At 43.5% G+C, this 18331-nt stretch overlaps 1 long non-coding RNA gene across 2 annotated transcripts; it reads left to right on the forward strand.

Moving 5' to 3' along the window:
• Positions 1-7350: 7350 nt before the first annotated feature.
• LOC140525342 (uncharacterized) lies at positions 7351-17386 on the forward strand. 2 transcript variants are annotated; one of them, XR_011974006.1, is made up of 5 exons: positions 7351-7587; positions 10218-10370; positions 12737-12856; positions 16148-16383; positions 16922-17386. It is a non-coding gene; the product is annotated as an uncharacterized lncRNA (long non-coding RNA). The 2 variants fall into 2 exon arrangements; XR_011974007.1 differs by having other exon boundaries at positions 16148-16256.
• The last annotated feature ends 945 nt before the right edge of the window (positions 17387-18331 follow it).

An 18331-nucleotide genomic window follows, 5' to 3' on the forward strand; every position in this document is an offset into this window, starting at 1 on the left:
CGTAGTAGGTACTGTATAAATATTATCATCACCACAACCATCACAATCCTAATTTTATAAGTATTGAAAATATTAAAATAATTTTGCATACCTTTTGAATCTCTACAAATTCAAGATACTAATTTGAAAGTAATAGAAAAATTAATTGAAAGTCTAAATAGTACCACATTATTAATAGTAACTTGTGGCCTTGCTAGTGGTCTGAGGGAGATCATGCAGTTTAGGAAAGTATTTCATTTACAACCAGGGAGGAATTTAAATACTGGGAAAAGCTGCCTCCGTAAAGAATAAAAATCTGGATGGATGTTTAAATAACATTGTTATCACAAAAATGTATGCACAGAGGAACAAAAAAAGTTAGCCAAATCTCCAGAGGGGTAAACATTATCCTTAGAAATAAAACATTTCCTTCGTTTTATTGTGACATTTCAGCATTTAACCATCTATTAAGTAGTGAGTTAAATGCTTCTTGTCACATCTCTCTTTGTGGTTTAGCAACTAGAGCTCTGGGCTTAGAATCAGATTGTTTTAAGTAGAGAGAGGATCACTGGGGGTTGCCCTCATTAGGAGGTAAGAAGAATGGGAGAAAAGATAGATGGGGAACAAATGAGACTCAAATATGTTCCTGATTTGTAGACAAAGAATGTGGAAAGCAGACAGCACTGTGAATGATGGCGTCCATGTATCACATTCCATGCTTCATTGTATGTTTCTCTCCACATCAACTCGAAGAACTTTGGAAGATGGTGGCAAATGAGATGTTTTTGTGCTTCGCTGCTGTATTTTCCCAAGAATATATGAATAGCCACTAAGTGAAAACTAAGAATTATGTGAATACTGGAGAGTTGAATATTTTTAATGGGACCATTGTTGACCTGATGCTTTGCTTTGAGGGAAGAAATGCTACCCAAAGTCCTAAATGCTACAGACAGGGCCCCTGGACCTCACAGGAAGCATCAGCAACTTAGGAACATTCTCTGTCTGTGAAGAAGATGCTTCTTAGTCTTGTAACCAATCTGACCCTATAATCTTGCTAGCGAAGGGCTCATTCCTCTCATCTACCTTTTCTTCAAAAGTTGATTTCCCTTCTCTCTGGATGAACTAAATACTACATGTCTCCAAAGTGTTAGCACAATGTCAAGCTAATTAAAACTATTAAAGCTTAAAACTGTGCTAAGACTTTGGGGACATTCTATATTCCTGGAGAATGAAGCAGATAGGAATCACTTGCCCTTATCCGTATGATGTCCATCATTACCATCACCACCACTGTGGTTAGAGTCATCACCATCATTATCACTTTCTGTTCATCATATCATTCCCATGCCCACCATCCCCATGCCCACCACCATAATCATCAACAAAACTTGCTGTTTTTCCTTACAGTGACTGGCACAGTATTGTAGTGATTTATCAATGCCTTATTAGGTCAGGGAATTCTTTGACTCAGGACCTGTCAACAATGAATCAATGAATTGAAACAAACATTCACCTACTACGTGGCTACAACTTGTGAGTTGTTTATGGAGGACTATTTCAGGGCTGCTCATCCACCTTTCCAGTACACCTGTCACAAATTCTTATCTGTGACTATGAGAAGCTATAGCATGTACATCCACACATTTGTAAAACTGTCTTGGCAGACAGGCTAAACCAGGTTAAGGGTTACTGATGGGTCTCAAACCTGTCAGTGAGTTAGGGGGATGTCTACCCTCAAGCATGTGAAGATTTTCCCTGATGGAATGGATGAATGAGAACAGTTTGTTCCAATGGCCATGAAGGCAGCTGAAGCAGGTGATATGGGGCACTTAGAGCTTGATCAGACATCAGAGACAACAAGGTCAACTGCTGCATCCGGGACCATCACCAGTCATCATGACTTTTGTCCTTCCAGTGGACTTAAATGACACAGGAAGAGAGAGTGAGGTTGTCAAGTTCATGCAACTTGACCTCACTTAAATCTCATGCATGAGCAAGTAAAAACATCACCCCTGATATCATTGGTCCTCTTCAAGATGAAGGTTGAACAACTATGTGCTGAGCACTGTCCTAGGTGCTGGAGTCAGAAAAAGAAAGGTGAGACAGTCCCTGGCCTCAAGGTGCTTCCATTTTTATAACCCATGAAATGAATGGATCTGTGATTGGATCAGTGGGCCCATAGATGGTAAAGGACTTTGCAGGATTGGAAGCACAACATCAATCTTCGTTCATCTTATTATCTTTGTCAGTATTCAGAGATTCCATATGGTTTTGTCCCCTATTTTTGGTGACCTAGTCTAGAAGGGAGGGAACTGGTCCAGATAATCACTAAGTCCTTTCAAAGACTCTGGATCTCTGGAAATAAAATGGGTGAAGACTTGATCCTGATGGAAAAGAGACTGTATTGGTTACTTTTAGAAATGAGAGTTTGAAATTTGTTTTCTTTTTTCTTTTCTAAAGTGCTGAATTCTGCCTGAGACCAGGTGTTCCCCACAGACAACACTGTTCTCTTTCCTTGGTCGTGGTGACTGGATTCATTGTCACTTGCCCAAAAAAGCAAGAGGTTGGAGGTACCCCAACTTAAGGACTAGGAGAGAAAAAAATGGTAATTTAGAAATGAAAATCTAGTGCAAAGTGGAATGTTCTCCATCTCCACTGAATTAATGATGTGACTTATTTTCTCTTTTTATATGAACTCAGAGTTAATGTATAGTTACATGTTACATCCAGTCTAGTGGCATGATGGAAGCCCTGGAATCAGAGCACTGGTCTTCTAATCTCAGCTCTATCTCTGAGTGACACTGGTCTAGTCACTTATCTTGGATCCTCCTTTCCTCCTCTTACAATGAGGGGCCAGATAATGTCACTCTGAGGTCCCTCCTGGATCTGAATCCTCATGCCCCATGTCAGCCTTTCATTGATGTGTTGACATTTGCCTCAGCCCTCTTTTCTTTCTTGCCAGGGTGGGCAGGATAGAAGCTGCCTGACTCTGGAGTAATGATGATTGGCTCAGTATTCAATCCAAGCATCTTCCACTTCCTCCAGGACAATGTGAGCTCATTGAGGGCAGGGGCTTTTTTGTTTTTATCTTTGTTTTCCAAGAGCCTGGCATAGTCTGTACTTAATTAATGCTTGTTGATGATCTTTTCCAATCCATCTATGAATCAGTCAACAAACATTTTCCATTTATTATATATTACAGTGTATCCTTGGCTAAGACACTCAACATCATTGGACTTCAGTTTCCTCATCTTTAAAATGGTAGCCTCTGAGGCCTCTTATAGGTTCAAATTTATGCACCTACAGTCCTATATCCTGATTGATCCTGTTAAATAAATACACAAGGCCAAACCACATGATTGCACCTTAGGCAGCTGGGTTGCACAATGGTTAGAGTCTTGGACTTGGATTCAGGAATACCTGGGTTAAAATCTTTCCTCATACATCTCAGCCTCAGTTTCTTCATATGTAAAATTGGGCTCATAACAGTCCCTTCCCCACAGGGTTATGTTGAGAATCAAATGAGATGAAGCATTTGACAATCCTTAAAGTGCTATATTAAATGCTAGCTGTAAATTATGGGGTCATTTTATGTCTCAGGAGCCATATTTTAAAAGGTTAGTTGACTGAATGACAAGTGTAGGTGACCCAAAGGGCCATAGTATGGCTGGAGTTGGTGGAATTGGCAAATGATGGATCTCTCTGGAAATAAGAAGGGTCACTGAACTGCTTGTGCATATTCTTGGACTCAGTAGGCATACCTCCCAAGGTGGGGATTGTCCCAGGCAGCCCAAAGTATTTATATTGCACTTTTGTGATAGTCAAAACCTGGAAACAAAATGGGCTCATGGAATTGTGATATTTGAATGTGGTGGGATACTATTGAGCTGTTAGAAGTGAACAATTAAAAGAATTTGAAGAAATGAGAGGATTTATATGAATAGATGCAGAGCAAAATGAGTCTAATCAGGAGAACAATTTACATAAAGGCTATTCCAAGCATTCTCGGTTAGGTAGGATCTGCCAAGATTTGTATTTGTAAAGGAAAATGACCCAGAAAGACATCAGAACTCTGATCAATGCAGTGACTAACCATGGCCACCTCTTGGTAAAAGATGCTTCCCTCTGCTTGGTGGAGAAGTGGGAAGTGATAATAGGGGTGAATGAGGCATCAGATGTCAAAGGTGGCCACTATACTCATTGGCTTTGCTGTCCTTCTTCGTGGGAGGGTGGGGCAGAGGCAGAGGGTCCATCATTATAAAGAGAATGATCTGGAAAGTGTTAATGAAACAGGTAGTTAAATGGCAGGAGTGGTAGGTACTCTGACTCTCCCATCTCCTACTCCTCTTTGAGGGCTGAGGATAGTTTCTCATGCTCCTAAGCCCCTATCTAGTGGGCTTCCAATGATGACTAGGCAGCCACTTAATCAGCTTTTAGAAATAGATTCTTACTGAAATGACAATGTAGAAACATTTGGTACAAAAGCCCTTCTCCCCACCAAAGTCTGGGACACCCTCTTTATACATAGTTGTTCCCTGGGGAGGGCAGGCTCACTCTTAGACAGAACAGATGACCAAAAGGTAAGTCATGGTTTCTAGTTTATTTGTAGTCCCTTTTTCCTTTTGTGGAGACCCCATGGCATTGCTCACTACTGGGTTCCGCAGGTAAGACCTTTTGGAAGACCCAAAGCTTCCTGTCCTCAGCATGCCTCTCATTTTCCAATGGGGACGCTGTCATTGACCACTATTGCTCCAGGAACACCATAGCAGTTGTTGATGGAAACACAAAGGTCCTGGGGTTTTACTGTGGTCACAGGACATGGGGAGGGAAGCAGGGATGTTCTCTACCCCCATCCTCAGCAATGCCTATTAGGAGTGGCTGGAGCTGCACTACCACTGAGCTGGCTTGCTGTTGGAATGTTGGGCTGTGACTAATTCTCTTTAATCACAACACATTTCAGCTTTCATTCATTTCATATCTAGTTCATTTGAGCTAATTGATTCAATAAAACAATAATTATTCATTCTTCATTCATACTTTCCACAATTGATTCTGTAACGCCAAGAGGCCCTCTTGCCTGAAGGTTATCAAGGCATGGTACAGGTGTTCTTAACCAGGTGTTGAGAACTTGTTTTAAAAAAATATTGTAATAATGATTACAATATAATTGGGTTTTTTTGTAATCTTATGCATTTCCTTTATGCATTTAAGGACACGATTCTGAGAAGGGTTGTTATGCTTCATCAGTCTGATGCTCAAGGGGTTCAGGATGCAAAAATACTCTCCCCTGGTGGAGAGGATCAAGTGAAGTCCATTCTTTAGGGTTCTGGGGTGTGTACAGGTGCCATCTTAGACAAGTTTAAGTGGCCCACAACACATTACCAACGAAGACTTTGGAATATGGTGTAGAAATGTCAGAAAATGGGAGGAGATCCTCAATGGAGTGGAAGCTCTTTGTGGACAGGAGAACTCTTCTTTTGTCTTTGCATTTATCCATGGTGCAAACAATTCCTTTTTACAATGTCTCTCAATATAAAAGAGACTGGGAAAAACATGGGGGACTGCATTGAAGACTGGTAGCCACGAGGTGGCACTCGGTGCAAAACAATGTTTGCTGTTCTTCCACTTCAGTTGGATTCTATCATGTTTGACTCTCTCTCTCTCTCTCTCTCTCTCTCTCTCTCTCTCTCTCTCTCTCTCTCTCTCTCTCTCTTCTCTCTCTCTTTCTCATCCTTCTCCTCTTCCTCCTCCTCCTCTCTCTCCATTCTCTCTCTCCTCTCCCTGTCTCCCTTCTCTCTTTCCTTCCTTCCTTCCTTCCTTCCTTCCTTCCTTCCTTCCTTCCTTCCTTCCTTCCTTCTCTCCTTCCTCCCTTTCTTTTCTTTCTAAAACACAGAGGCAAAACAAGCCTTCATTTTTTTGTACTGGGATTCTTTTCTGCCTTGCCTTTTGTCATTGTTTTCTGGTTAACAACTCATCCCATCATCCCCACCCATCATCAGTCTGCTTAGGACCCTCCATTCCAGTACTAGCATCAGAGGTTTAAAGGTTTCAAGTAAGAAGGGGATCTCAAAATCTCTTTCCCCTCTGGTCCTCATTTCACAGAAAAGGAAACTGAGGACCAGAGAGGGAAAGAGACATGGCTAAGGTCACATACAGGGTCATGGATCTAAAGACAAAATGGAAAAGAACCTTTGAATTCATGAAGTCCAATTGCCTTTTATAAATGAGGAAACTGAGGCTTGGGAAAGTCAAGTGACTTGAGTAGGTCAACTTGCCAACACAGTTTAGGGATCAATATATAGATATAGTTCAAATGGAGTCAGAAGGACTGGGTTCAAATCTTGTTTCTGTTCCTACCTATGTGACCTCAGTTTCCTCATCTATCAAATGAGAGACTTAGATGATCCCTAAGTCTATTACTCTTTAGATGACACTTGTGATCCTCCATTGCTCTACTCTTAAAGATAGGCATTAGACCTGGGACTTTACTGGTTTAGGAAACTCCCATAGGAGAAAGTGATGTCTGTGGTGCAGATCAACACCTGCTTTGCACCATAGAGTCTTAAGGAGCTGCCCAGGGCACAGAGGGGTTCAGTAATTTCCCCAGAATCACAGAAGCAGAATCTGAGTCCAGGACTTTGGACTCTGCAAGTGACTCCACCTTGCTGTCTTGCTTCTCCCACCTTCATCTTGGAGAAGATCAAGTTGGAGAAAGTAAGAGTTCTTAATCCTTGGTCATGATTGACTGACTCTCTCTTTCTCTCTCCGAAATTTTTAAAAATGAATTTGATGTCTTTCGATATATAATTGGTTTTCTCTGTAAACCTATGGATTTTAAAATACATATTTGACTTCCGGAGGGTCCGTGGCACATAGGAAGGTTAAGAAACCCTGATATAGACAGTCCAAGAGGGGCAGGAGGCATCATAGGAGATAGAGGCAGAAGGGAGCCTCATTTTGCAGATGAGGAAACTGAGGCTCTTGGAGCTGAAGTGACTTGTGACTGTCCCACAGACCAGATATGATGCCCTTTCCCCTATCAGGCTGTCTCTGGACAGCTGTGAGTAATAAGGGGCTTCACTGGGCCAGAATTGTTCTCCCCTTCGTTTTCCTTCAGGGTTTAATACTAAAAAGGGTCTTCCTTCCCATTCCCTCCCACCTTTAATCTCTCACCTCTGCATTCCACATTTTTCTACCTCCAGCTGAATCCTGGCAAGGCATTGTTACTGATACTCCAAGCCCTCCCCAGCTTGGCAAGGTATCAAGCAGGCAGCCGGAGAAAGCAATGTGGTCCTGAGCGGGGGAAGGGATCCCCATGGTAACCTGAGTGCTCTAAAGCCCAGGAGGGGGCAGGGGGACCATCAACAGCACAGGGGGCAGGGAGGGGAAGCAGCACTCTTCCCAGCTGGGCAGACAAACATCTTTAGTATCAGCACAAAGAAATCCGATGAGCACCATCTCATCCTGAACAGAAATCAGACACAAAGCCTGGTCCAAATCCAGCCCATCCATCTCACTCACCTTACCTTCTGCTTTCTCGCTTATGTTGACTCTGGCTGGTGAAGGATTAATCTCATGTACTGTGTGTGAGAGATGGGGATGATGAAGGTAGGGACTGGTTAACCACAAGGCACTTTATAAATGCCAGTTTTGATTATTATTTCAGAACAGACGCACAATTTCACGGATATGATTAGTCAATCGAGAAGCATTTATCAAGCATTGGGATCTGAAGAAAGGCAAAAGGCAGTCTCTAACCTCAAGGAACTCAGTCTACTGGGGGAGATAACCTGCAGGTGCTATGTACAAATGAGCCATAGACATGATAAATAAGAAATAATTAATAGATATTAGAATTGTGGGGTGTGTGTGTGTCAGAAAGTCTTCCTGTAGAAGGTGAGATTTTAGCTGGGATTTGAAGGAAGTATGGAGCATAGTTGGTGCAAACATATTTAATGATAATAGTGAACATGCATATAGCACTTACTATTGAGAGGAATAGTTATTAAGAACCAATGATTTGGGGAGATTCAGAGTTCACCTCCTTTTCCTAAAGTCCTGATTTCAAAAGTTCAGTCTCTTTGAGGACATTACTGATAATGAGACCCCACCTAGGTGGGGAAGCCATTGGGCTCTCCTCAGGTTTGGGTGGGGATAAACTCTCAATAGGTTGCCTAAGGCTGGGGGGAACTTCCAAGTAAGTGACACAATAGAAGTTCATTTGAATAGGTTCAGCCCCTCCCTCACTGTAATATTCATTCTCTCATTAATTGTTAACTGGGGATATTTCCAATCATTCTAATGAATATCTGATCACTGGACCCAGATGGCTCAGGAGGAGAAAGTGAGGTTGGTGACCTGCACAGCCCTCCTTCACTCAAAACAAAGTCAAGTGCAAGTCATGTCATCATTTCTCTGATGTCATGGTCTTCTTCAAAAACAAAGGAGGAAGACAACAGCAATTGTTAATCAGTCAGAGTTGATTGGTACCCTTGGGAACACCCCTCTTCCAATGAGCTCTCAGTCATGATTGTCTTTGATCTGAGACCCCAAAGGACCATTCTTTTATTAAAATACTGGCATTGTTGATAAACAATGTCTATTGAATTTTTAAAATGCTGAACCATGTTGCAGGGACTCTGCTGAGTGTTTTACAATGATCTCATTTGATCCTCACAACAATCCTGGGGAGTAGGTGCTATTACTATCCATTTGACAAGTGAGGAAATGAAGGCAGAGGTTAAGTGACTTGCCCAGGGTCACACAGCTTGCTAGCAAGTTTCTGAGGCACATTTGAGTTCAGGCACTCTATCCACTGAGCCACCCATCTGCCCCTGGAATGTGTGTGTGAGGAGTAGCAAATAGGCCAGTGTTCTTGGCTCATAGTGTGAGTGGAGAGGAGAAAAGTCAGATGACTGGAAAGATAGGAATGGGCCAAATTGGGAAGGACTTGAAATGCCAGATGATTTTACATTTGATCCTGGAGGTAATAGGGAACCACCATGGTATATAGAATGAGGATGGGGGACAGGATCAGATTTGTGCTTTAGGAAAATCACTTGGCAGCAGAGCAGAGGAAGCCACCAATGTGTACCAGTCACTTGTCTGTAACCGAGAGCCTTGGAGGTTTTCATGCTCGGGCACTCCCTCAGTGATTTGCCTAGGATGAGAGAGCCAGGGTTTGGGCATGACAGGATAGAGACCCAGGACTGCCTGATTCCAAGGCCAGCCATCTCTCTGAGGCACCAACTGTCATCATTATCACCACCATCATCATCGTCATCATAGTTATCATCTTCATGACTGGATCACTCTTAGCTGGGTGACCCTCTGATTTCACTTCAGCCTCACAGTGGTTTCTTAGGCAACTCTCCAAGTTAACTGCCCATCAGCCCTTGAGGTGGGAGTTTCCATGATGATAATACCCTAGCACTGCTATCACAGGTCTGGACCTAAATAAAACAAGCAATTCCAGTGACTCACTGGTCCCCAAAGTCAGGGTACGAGGAGGGATAAAAGTTCACACACACCTCCCCCAGTCAACAGCCCAGAATGCCACATGGCTCATCCAGGTTCTATTCTCAACAGTATGGTCTCCTGGGAATTCCTTAGTTCATTGTCACCTCTCATAACCCCATTCCCCCACATCTGTATCATGACTCTCCTGCTGTTGTGTGGCTGCTTCCCACGTTTCCAAAGAATATAATGGGAGAGGAAAACCCCCCCAAACTCAAGAAGAGTGGTTTTCCAGACCAGCTTTTCTCCTATTACTTATGCCTAGACACTGGGTTAAGTTAAAATGGTAGACCTCTTCTTCTGAATTGAGAATGGCAAGCATCAAAGAAACAAAAATTTTCCTTGCCAATTCTTTTCTCTTTGAGGACAGTAAATTAACTTATAATGTCAAAATTTCCTTAAATGACTTGTTAATAAATTGATGAGTCAACAAGTCTTATTAAGGACTTCTTATGTACCAGGGACTGTGCCAAGTGCATAGAAGTTACACAAGTTACAAAGAAAATAAGACAGCCCCTGCCCTAAAGGACCTTATATTCTAATGGGGGAAGGCAACACACAAAGTTGAGACTGAGGGGAGGGGAAGGGGCCCACCTGGTACAATGGTAGAGAAAGATGTGCAGAGAGTTAGGAGTGGAGCCCAGAGAAGGAAGTGGAAGAAAACTGCTAAGGAGGTGACATTTTGCTAACACTGGAAGCCTTGCCAATTGCTTTTCCAACAGGTGTTTTCTCACTGAGCCTAACTGTGTGAGGCAGGCACTGTGGCTACTGACATACCCATTTTATAGATGGTGACAGTGAGACCTAGAGGAATGAAGCAGTCTCTCCAGACTCCAGGCCCAGCATGTCTTCACTACATCCTGCTGATTTGGAAGGTAACCTTTCAAAGACACTAGTGCTGGTTGGATGAGTCAAAAAGGATCTCATTAGATTTCAATACCTTTTAACCATAATGGGCTGTGAACACAAGGTAGAGAGCGAAAGACTATTAGCATGCTTCAGGGTTGGGGAAGAGTTACTATTCATGAACAATCCTACATTTTATAAACAGGGCTTTCCCACTGGAGTGAGATGGGATGACCTCCTTCAGGTCTGTTACAATTTCTAGTATCCTACAGTCCAAACGCTAAGTATTCCACCCCCCTGTCCCCCAAATGCTCTTTAGTCACGTAACAGAGACTACAAAGGAGTTTACTGTGATTTCTATGGAGAAGTAAAGAAATTTCAGAAGAGTATTGGGTCAGAGGATCGTAGATCTAAAACCAGACAGGACCTCAGAGGTCTATCTCCTTGCAAATAACAGGAGGAGACTGAGGCCCAGGAGGTTGAATGATTTTGTGTCATATCCAGAAATGGAAAGAACATCTGAGCCCATGTTGTCCAACCTTCTCATTGTATAGAGGAAGAAACTATGGCCTGGGGAGATCAGGGCTTGCCCACAGTTCCTCCAGAGTATGGAGCAGGAGTGACCTGGCCATGCTCCTCTCCTCTTGGGCCTCCTTCCTAGCCCATTTCACCCTCCCTCCTTCTTGCCTTGCATAAACTTTCATTGTCTGAGACCTCAACGTGACGTTTTGTTAACCCTGGAAGGTTAAGCCTTGTTAATATTAAAAGAAAACTAAGAAGCTGGTGAGGAGTTAGCCACTGATGAGGGTTTGGAGGGTTAGAGACTGACCTGTGGATTGAGCATTGTCACTTTACTGGCAGCAACCTTGGACATTGCCCAGTCCAATAGCTCTTGACCTTTCTGGTATCCTGCAGGCAGGCTAGTGAAGTCTCTCGATTCCTTCTCAGAATTCCTTCTCAAATGAATAAAATTAAAGATGAAGGAAACCAATTATAATGAAATACAGTCATCAAAATACTGTCACAGATTCCAGGCTAACAGCATCTGATTCTAGAGTAAACCCCTTATTCATAGATGAGAATGAGATAAATAGGGCATAGAGACAAAGAGATTTTGTCAAGGTCATGGAACTAAGGGATGGCCCAGCTGGGGCCTGAATTCCCCTATAACTTCCCCTTGCCCCTCACCAAAAGGGCTACTCATTTAATCCACATCCATTACCTTGGAAGGATGCCCTTTCAGAACCAGCGGAATGTGGTGGAAAGATGCTGGATGAAGTCTGCAGAGGCCTTTTCCCCCTGCTATTCTTTTCCTTAGGCAACTGGGTGATGCAGTGGATAGAGAGCTGGGCCTGGAGTGAGAATGTTGTTGTTTAACCATTTGTTGGTCATGTCTGACTCTGTGACTCCATTTGGGGTTTTCTTGGCAAAGATACTGGAGGGGTTTGCCATTTCCCTCCCCAGTCCATTTAACAGATGAGGAAACTGAGGGTAACAGGGTTGAGTGACTTGCCCAGGGTCACATAGCTAGTGAGTGTCTGAGGCTGGATTTGAACTCAGGAAGAAGAGTTTTCTTGAGTCAGGAAGACCCGATTTCAAATCCTGCTTCCAACACTGCATGGCCTTGGTCTACCTCAGTTTCCTTATCTGTAAGTTAGGGATGATAATGGCACTACTATCGCAGAATTGCTAGAAAGCTAAAATGAAATAGCATTTTTGAAGCGCATTGCAAATTATAAAAATGCCAACTACAGGTTAGCTATAACTGTTCTTCAAACTGAACTTGTGAGGGCATCTCTGATTGCAAGTGCAGAGGGCAGCATATTCTATGCTAAGAGAAGGCCAAGACTTTAATGAATGCTCAGAGGAGCTCATTAGCCATGGGGCTCTCAAAGATGGTGGACAATGTGGATGACAATCGTCAGCTCAAAGGGCTCATATCTCCGGAGCCTTGAAGGCACACAGGCTGCAGGGTCCTTGAATAGTTCCTTGGTTTCTTCTAGAATCATCTCTGTATTGAACCCCACACCAAGGCTGGCTACCCTCCTCCCAGACCCCTGTAAACACTCTGAGTGAGCCAGTCTTCTTAATTCTTTTTTGAAAAACCCACCAGTTGCGTTTGATTCCCTGATGTTATTTGAATTACTTATTTTAAAATTCTCTGGAAGCCAGATAAACTGTCATCAGAACTCTTAGAAATGAAATCTGCTGGGTTTGATTAGCTCTGGTGGGTCTCCCAGCTCAGAGTCCTTGACATAGAAAAGCTAAAAAAATGGAGTGGGGTAGGATAGGGAGAGAAAAGAGTTTGAAATGGGAAACATTTATCTCACAAATCCTGCATTTAGATCAGGAAGAGACCTTTGGGGTCACCCAGTCTAACCCCCTTGCTTTACAGCTGAAGAAACTTAAGACCATAGATTTGGCCCTGGAAGAGACCTTAGAAGTTATTGAGTTCAGCTCTTTCATTTCACAGACAAGGCATGAATGACTTTCCCAAGGTCATTTATATCTGCAGGTAAGAGAGTTGGGATTCGAAACCAGTTCTTTGATTCCAAATCTATCATCATCTTCTCAGGCTTAGATTTCCATAGGGCTTTTTAACTTGAAGGGGTCTTTAACATCATCTTGTCCAAAAGTTCTTAAGATGGGGTCCATGATCTTATTTTGGACATATTTCAATGACTTTCAATAAAATCAGTTTCCTTTGTAATTTTCCTCTATATTTTATTTTATGCATTTAAAAACATGATTCTAAAAAGAGATCCTTAGGCATCACTAGGTTGTCAAAGGCTGGGATGGGGTGTGAGTGGGGGGAGGGCCCATGACAAACAAAGAAATGAAGAGCCTTTAATTTTACAAATGAGGAAACTAAGGCCAAGGAGGGCAAGTGCCTTGCCCAGGGTCATAGGAGTAGCATTAACTGATCAATTAATCAACAAATAATTATTGATCACTTTGTCCTCCCAGTGTGAGGAGCCTCTGGTCAAGGAAAAATTGTCCCAATATGTGACCAAGACATTTTCGTCCCCTAGGTTGTGGCCAGGGGCTTCCTATTACACAGTCTAACTGTGGGGTGAGCTGCTTCTTGGGGCTCCCATAAGGGGAACACCGAAGGCAGATACACATACACACATGCACATATATGTAAACATCCACATCTGTATATGTATACACACACACACACACACACACACACACACACACACACACACACACACACACACACACACACACACACACTGGGTGATACAGGTCATATATCTCCTGTGAGATGGGCCTGAGCATCTGCAGCACTTCCTCACCTGGTCCCTTGGTTAGCACAGGACTATCTCTCCTACCTTCCCTGGCTCTCTCAGACACACACAGTCAAACACATACAAACAAGTTCTGCTCCTATAGGAATACGAAAGATGAAGCATCTACACTGGCCCCCTGCCCAGGATGCCAGCCCCAAAAGAAATACCTACATTCACGATACAGTGGAAGGAGGGGCCTGGCCACCAGATGCTGCAGGGACAGAATTTCTTGGCAGGATGGCTACAAACAACACCCCTGCTCAAAGAGGTCTGGCTTTGCTAAAAGCCTCTTGACAGAGCTGGAAAACAGCCTAGCTCGGGGCCTCATAAGGGAAAGGTCGGAGATCATAGGTCAAGAGTTGGAAGGGACCTCAGAGATCATCTAGTCCCCTCCCCCATTTTACAGGTGAAGAAACTGAGGCCCAGAGAAAAATCAGAACTATCAAAATGCAGGTAGTGGCTCAATAATTCCAGGTTTTGCTCCTCAGATTTGTCTGAATCCTGCGATCCTCCCTCTAACTGCCAGACTCCAGACATAGGCATAGATAGGCATAGATCTCTTCTCTTTTTGAAGTCTGAACCCTTCTTTTGGAATGCCCATGAAGTCTGAGCTTGTGTCTGAGGGCATCTCCCCTATCGTTGGCAGAGCTGAGAGGAGACTTTATCCCTGAACCCAGTTATGACTCAGGGTGATGTTCCTGATTTAGATCACTGGCCCTGCTCACTCTCAGAGATTCCCTTTGATCCCTCATTCCTCTGGTGCCCATCAGGAGATGATTTCTCCAGCACAGGTTCATGACAAAACAAAGGACCCTCTTTACTTCTATGGGCCTCAGTTTCCCCATTCATAAAATCAAGGGGTTGAACCAGGTAAGGTCTGAGGTCCTTCCTAGTTCTCAGCCTTTGATCCTTTTCTAACACCTGGTATTTTCATCAGTAGTTAGAGGAAGGGCATCTTCTCATGGTTTCAGACACCTTTGTGTGATGGTCTCTGCTATTTGGTGTCCTGCTGTCTGGGCACTCCTAAGTGGGGGAAGCATTATCTAGAAGAGGGCCCTTTCCAAGGTTCTATGTGAAGATTTCAGCCAAGAGAGGTTTGACACCTGCCTTCACCCTCTAACCACTCTCTGGGGAAGAAAGAAAGCTAGGTCCTTCCCACAATTAGTGAGCTCCAGAGGAGAGATTGAACTCAGGTCTTCATGACTCTGCCTGTTACTCCAAGTTGTCTTTCTCACACTAGAGGCAATGATGCCCCAAGAGTTAAAATTCCAGGGATACTGCTAGCTGGGGCATCCAAGTGATATGTCCCCAAATCTGAAGATGGCATCATCCCTGTATCCCAGCTATAGAACCTAAAGGACCTTATGACTCCATTAGTCTAACCATCTAAATTACAGAGGAGGAAACTGAGGCCCAATTGTTTATAAAAAAGTCACATAGCTAGTAAGCATCAGAGATGGGATTTGAACTCAGGGTCTCTCACTCCAAATCCAAGGCTTTTTCTACTATGACAGGCTAGACTGGAGATTTTGGAAAAATGAAGAGGAGGAGTGGAAAACGCTTCCTCAAGAGGCTTCTCTCTATGTTCTCTATTATTCACAGCACAGCTGTAGGCAGGTTCCAGGAGAGGTTCCCCAGGGGCTACTCATCCAATAAGACTTTTCCTCCCTGACTTCCTTAGGTAGGAATTCATCATTGTTTATGCTAGAGGAGGCAAGTCTCAGGATCCCAGATCTCTGAGCTGGAAGGTGCCTCCAAGACACCTAGCCCTACTCACCCATACTTAGTTCATCTGTCCTCAGGAGAGGCAGAATATGTAGGGAAGAGGATATGGGGCCCAGAGTCAGGAAGACCTAAATTTCAATCCCTCCTTGGACAAGATGGCATAGATGATAGAGCGAAGAACTTGGAATCAGGAAGACTTGCATTATTTCCTGGCTGTGGGACCAAAGGCAAATCACTTAAGTCTTTCTATGCCTCAGTTTCTTCATCTGTAAAATAGGAAATAATATCAGCCATGGCACAGCTCTCTCAGAAGCTCCTCCCCACCCTGGCCACCTTTCTTTCTAAGCCTTGGTGACCAGTGCAGACAACAGTGGGATCATCGCCTCCACTGGCCTGCTCACCCTGACTCTCCCAATGTGGCCAAGTTAGTGTTGATTTTCATGGGCTCCACTGCCCTGTCTGGACTTCAGTCCCCTTCAGGACATCCCTTTTCAGCTCTGATCTGGTCACACCTTCCCTACCTTGTACTTGGCTGTGGTTTATTTTATGTATTTAAAGACATTGCCATTTCCCACCAGCTCCCTAGTTTGGACTTCTCTGGATCTCTCTGATATGCCCTGGCTGGGTATGCCCCCCGCCCCCTTCCCCTACACTCTTCACCTTCCCTTTATGTCCTTTTTTTGGCCATTAGATTGGAAGCTCCTTGAGGCAGTCCCTGTCTTTGTTTTTATTTGTATATGTACCTGGCATATAGTAAGCACTTAATCAATGTTTATTTGTTACAGAGACGTCCATAGACCCCACCAGACTGATGCCAAAGGTCTATGGTCTGCCCAGGAATGGAAGTCAAGCTGGTCAGGAGTTTGGAGATTCCATTATTTGCCCTTTTTAAAAGTAAAAACAAACTCCTGGAGTTTTATTTCCAAGTGGGGACAGAGTCAAGGAAAGAAACTGACCTGATCTTGAGGACAGATATGTGTTCATTTTACCCTAGAGACCCCTTGGGGAGAGAGAGGCAGGGGTAGGTTATCTCTCTCTATGACTCTCTTTCTCTCTCCTGTCTCTGTCTCTCCCTTCCTTCTCTTGTGTCTTTCTGTCTCTGCCTCTCCCATCTCCTTTCCTCTCCCTCACCCCTCCTCTTTGTCCCTCTCTCTTTTTTTTTACTCCCCTTCCTCTTGTCTCTTTTCTAGCCTGTCTGCCTCTCCACTTCCTTGTCTGTTTCCCTCTCCCACCTCCTCCCTCCTTTCCTCTACCTCATTCGTTCTCTTTGCATCTCTTTGCTTTCTCTTCCTCTTCCATCTCTTTCACGCTCAGTCTGCCTGTTCTTTTTTCCATTCTCTGCTTTCCCTACCCAAATGGCACCAGAGAGGAACCTGATTTTTTCATTTCTTAGAAAAATTGAAGATTGACTCATGTAATAAGACATGGATGTGCCATTTTATGGGTCATTCGTGGGAAAACCTCTGTGGTTGAAAATGAACCTCCTTTCTTAATACTGCTCATATTAGCATCTTTACACCAGTCACAAACAGCGAAACTGCATACCTCTTTTCTTCCAGGTACCTTGAGCTCCCTTTTTCTTCTCTGGAAAAATGCCCAAGACAAAACATCATTTTTGGCTGACTATGAAAATAAAGCAGCTCCACAGATCTTTCTAAAATTCTTCCTGGCTTAGAGATTCTCCCTCCTCCCCAGCCTTCAACTTTCATCTCCTTACAGAGGACTAAAAATATGCTAGGCAGAAAGATGTGCATGCCTCAGCCTGCTGGAGGATAATGGGTTTGGGCGTTTACTTCATATTTAAAAAAATAAAATAAACAGTATTTTGATGAGACTCCAAAGACAAGGTCAATCTCCACTGCTCGACCCCTTTCAACTTAGCCCATCTCCTGAATGGCTCCTGCTTTACATTACTTGTGGATGGAAAGGGACCATGACATCAAAGGTGACTGGCCTGAAACAACTCACAGTTAGGGATATCTTTGCCTGATTCCATTGCAAAACTATGTGCTCAGCACCAGGGAAACCCAAAGTCATTCATAAAAAATTATTAAAAGTATCCATTCATAATGGTTAGAGTGTTGACTTGGAATCTAATGGTCTGTGTTCAAATCCCAACTCTGCCATGTATGTCCCATGTGATCTTGGATAAGTCATTTCCTCTTCGTGCTCCTTGGTTTCTTCAAATAGTGCCAGTTATTATAAAGCATGTATTAAGTGTCTACTGTGTTCTAAGTAATGTGCTGGAGGCTGGGGTTACCAAGAGAAAAAAAACCCTTGCATTCAGGGAGCTGCTATACTTTTTGCCCCTCTGTGATGGGTCTGGGATGTTAGATTGGGGGAGCTCTGAGGTCCCTTCAGACTCTATGTCTGTGATTCTTTTTTTGGCTTTTGGAAGAAGCTTTGGAATATGGTATGTCTCCTGCCCCACGGTACAAGCCAAGGGAAGTTTTTTAAATGCCCAGGGCATCTAGGCTCAAAAAGCACCTGCTTAGCTTTGGCAGAAACTTGAGGCAGTGTTGTAGTCAAACAACAATGAACTCTATAGTTAAAGACACAATGCATAAGTGTACAAATACATAATAGCTAACCTTCAGATTTTCTAGCTACTTCAATGTAATATGTCATATTCTTATAACTGTTTTCTGAGATTGGCACTATTGTTAACCATCCTCATTTTATAGAAGAAGAAACTGAGGCAAGCAGAAGTGACTTGCCAAGGGTCCACAGTTAGTAAGCTTCTGAAGCAGGATTTGAACTCAGGTCTTCTTGACTCCAAAGCCAGCTTTCTTACCCACCGCATCTTAGATGCTCCTCCCCCACAGGGTCCACATTTAAGGACTCCTAGCTCTTGAGGACCCTTGAGATCCTGTGTACCCCTGAGTAGTCTCTGAGAACTGAGGGGGTACCACCACACCATGAACAGACCTTAGGGGAGAGCTTTAATTTGGAGTGTGTCTAACAATTTC

This window comes from Notamacropus eugenii, chromosome 2, assembly GCF_028372415.1.
Source record: "Notamacropus eugenii isolate mMacEug1 chromosome 2, mMacEug1.pri_v2, whole genome shotgun sequence".
In the NCBI taxonomy this organism is placed as follows: Eukaryota; Metazoa; Chordata; class Mammalia; order Diprotodontia; family Macropodidae; genus Notamacropus; species Notamacropus eugenii.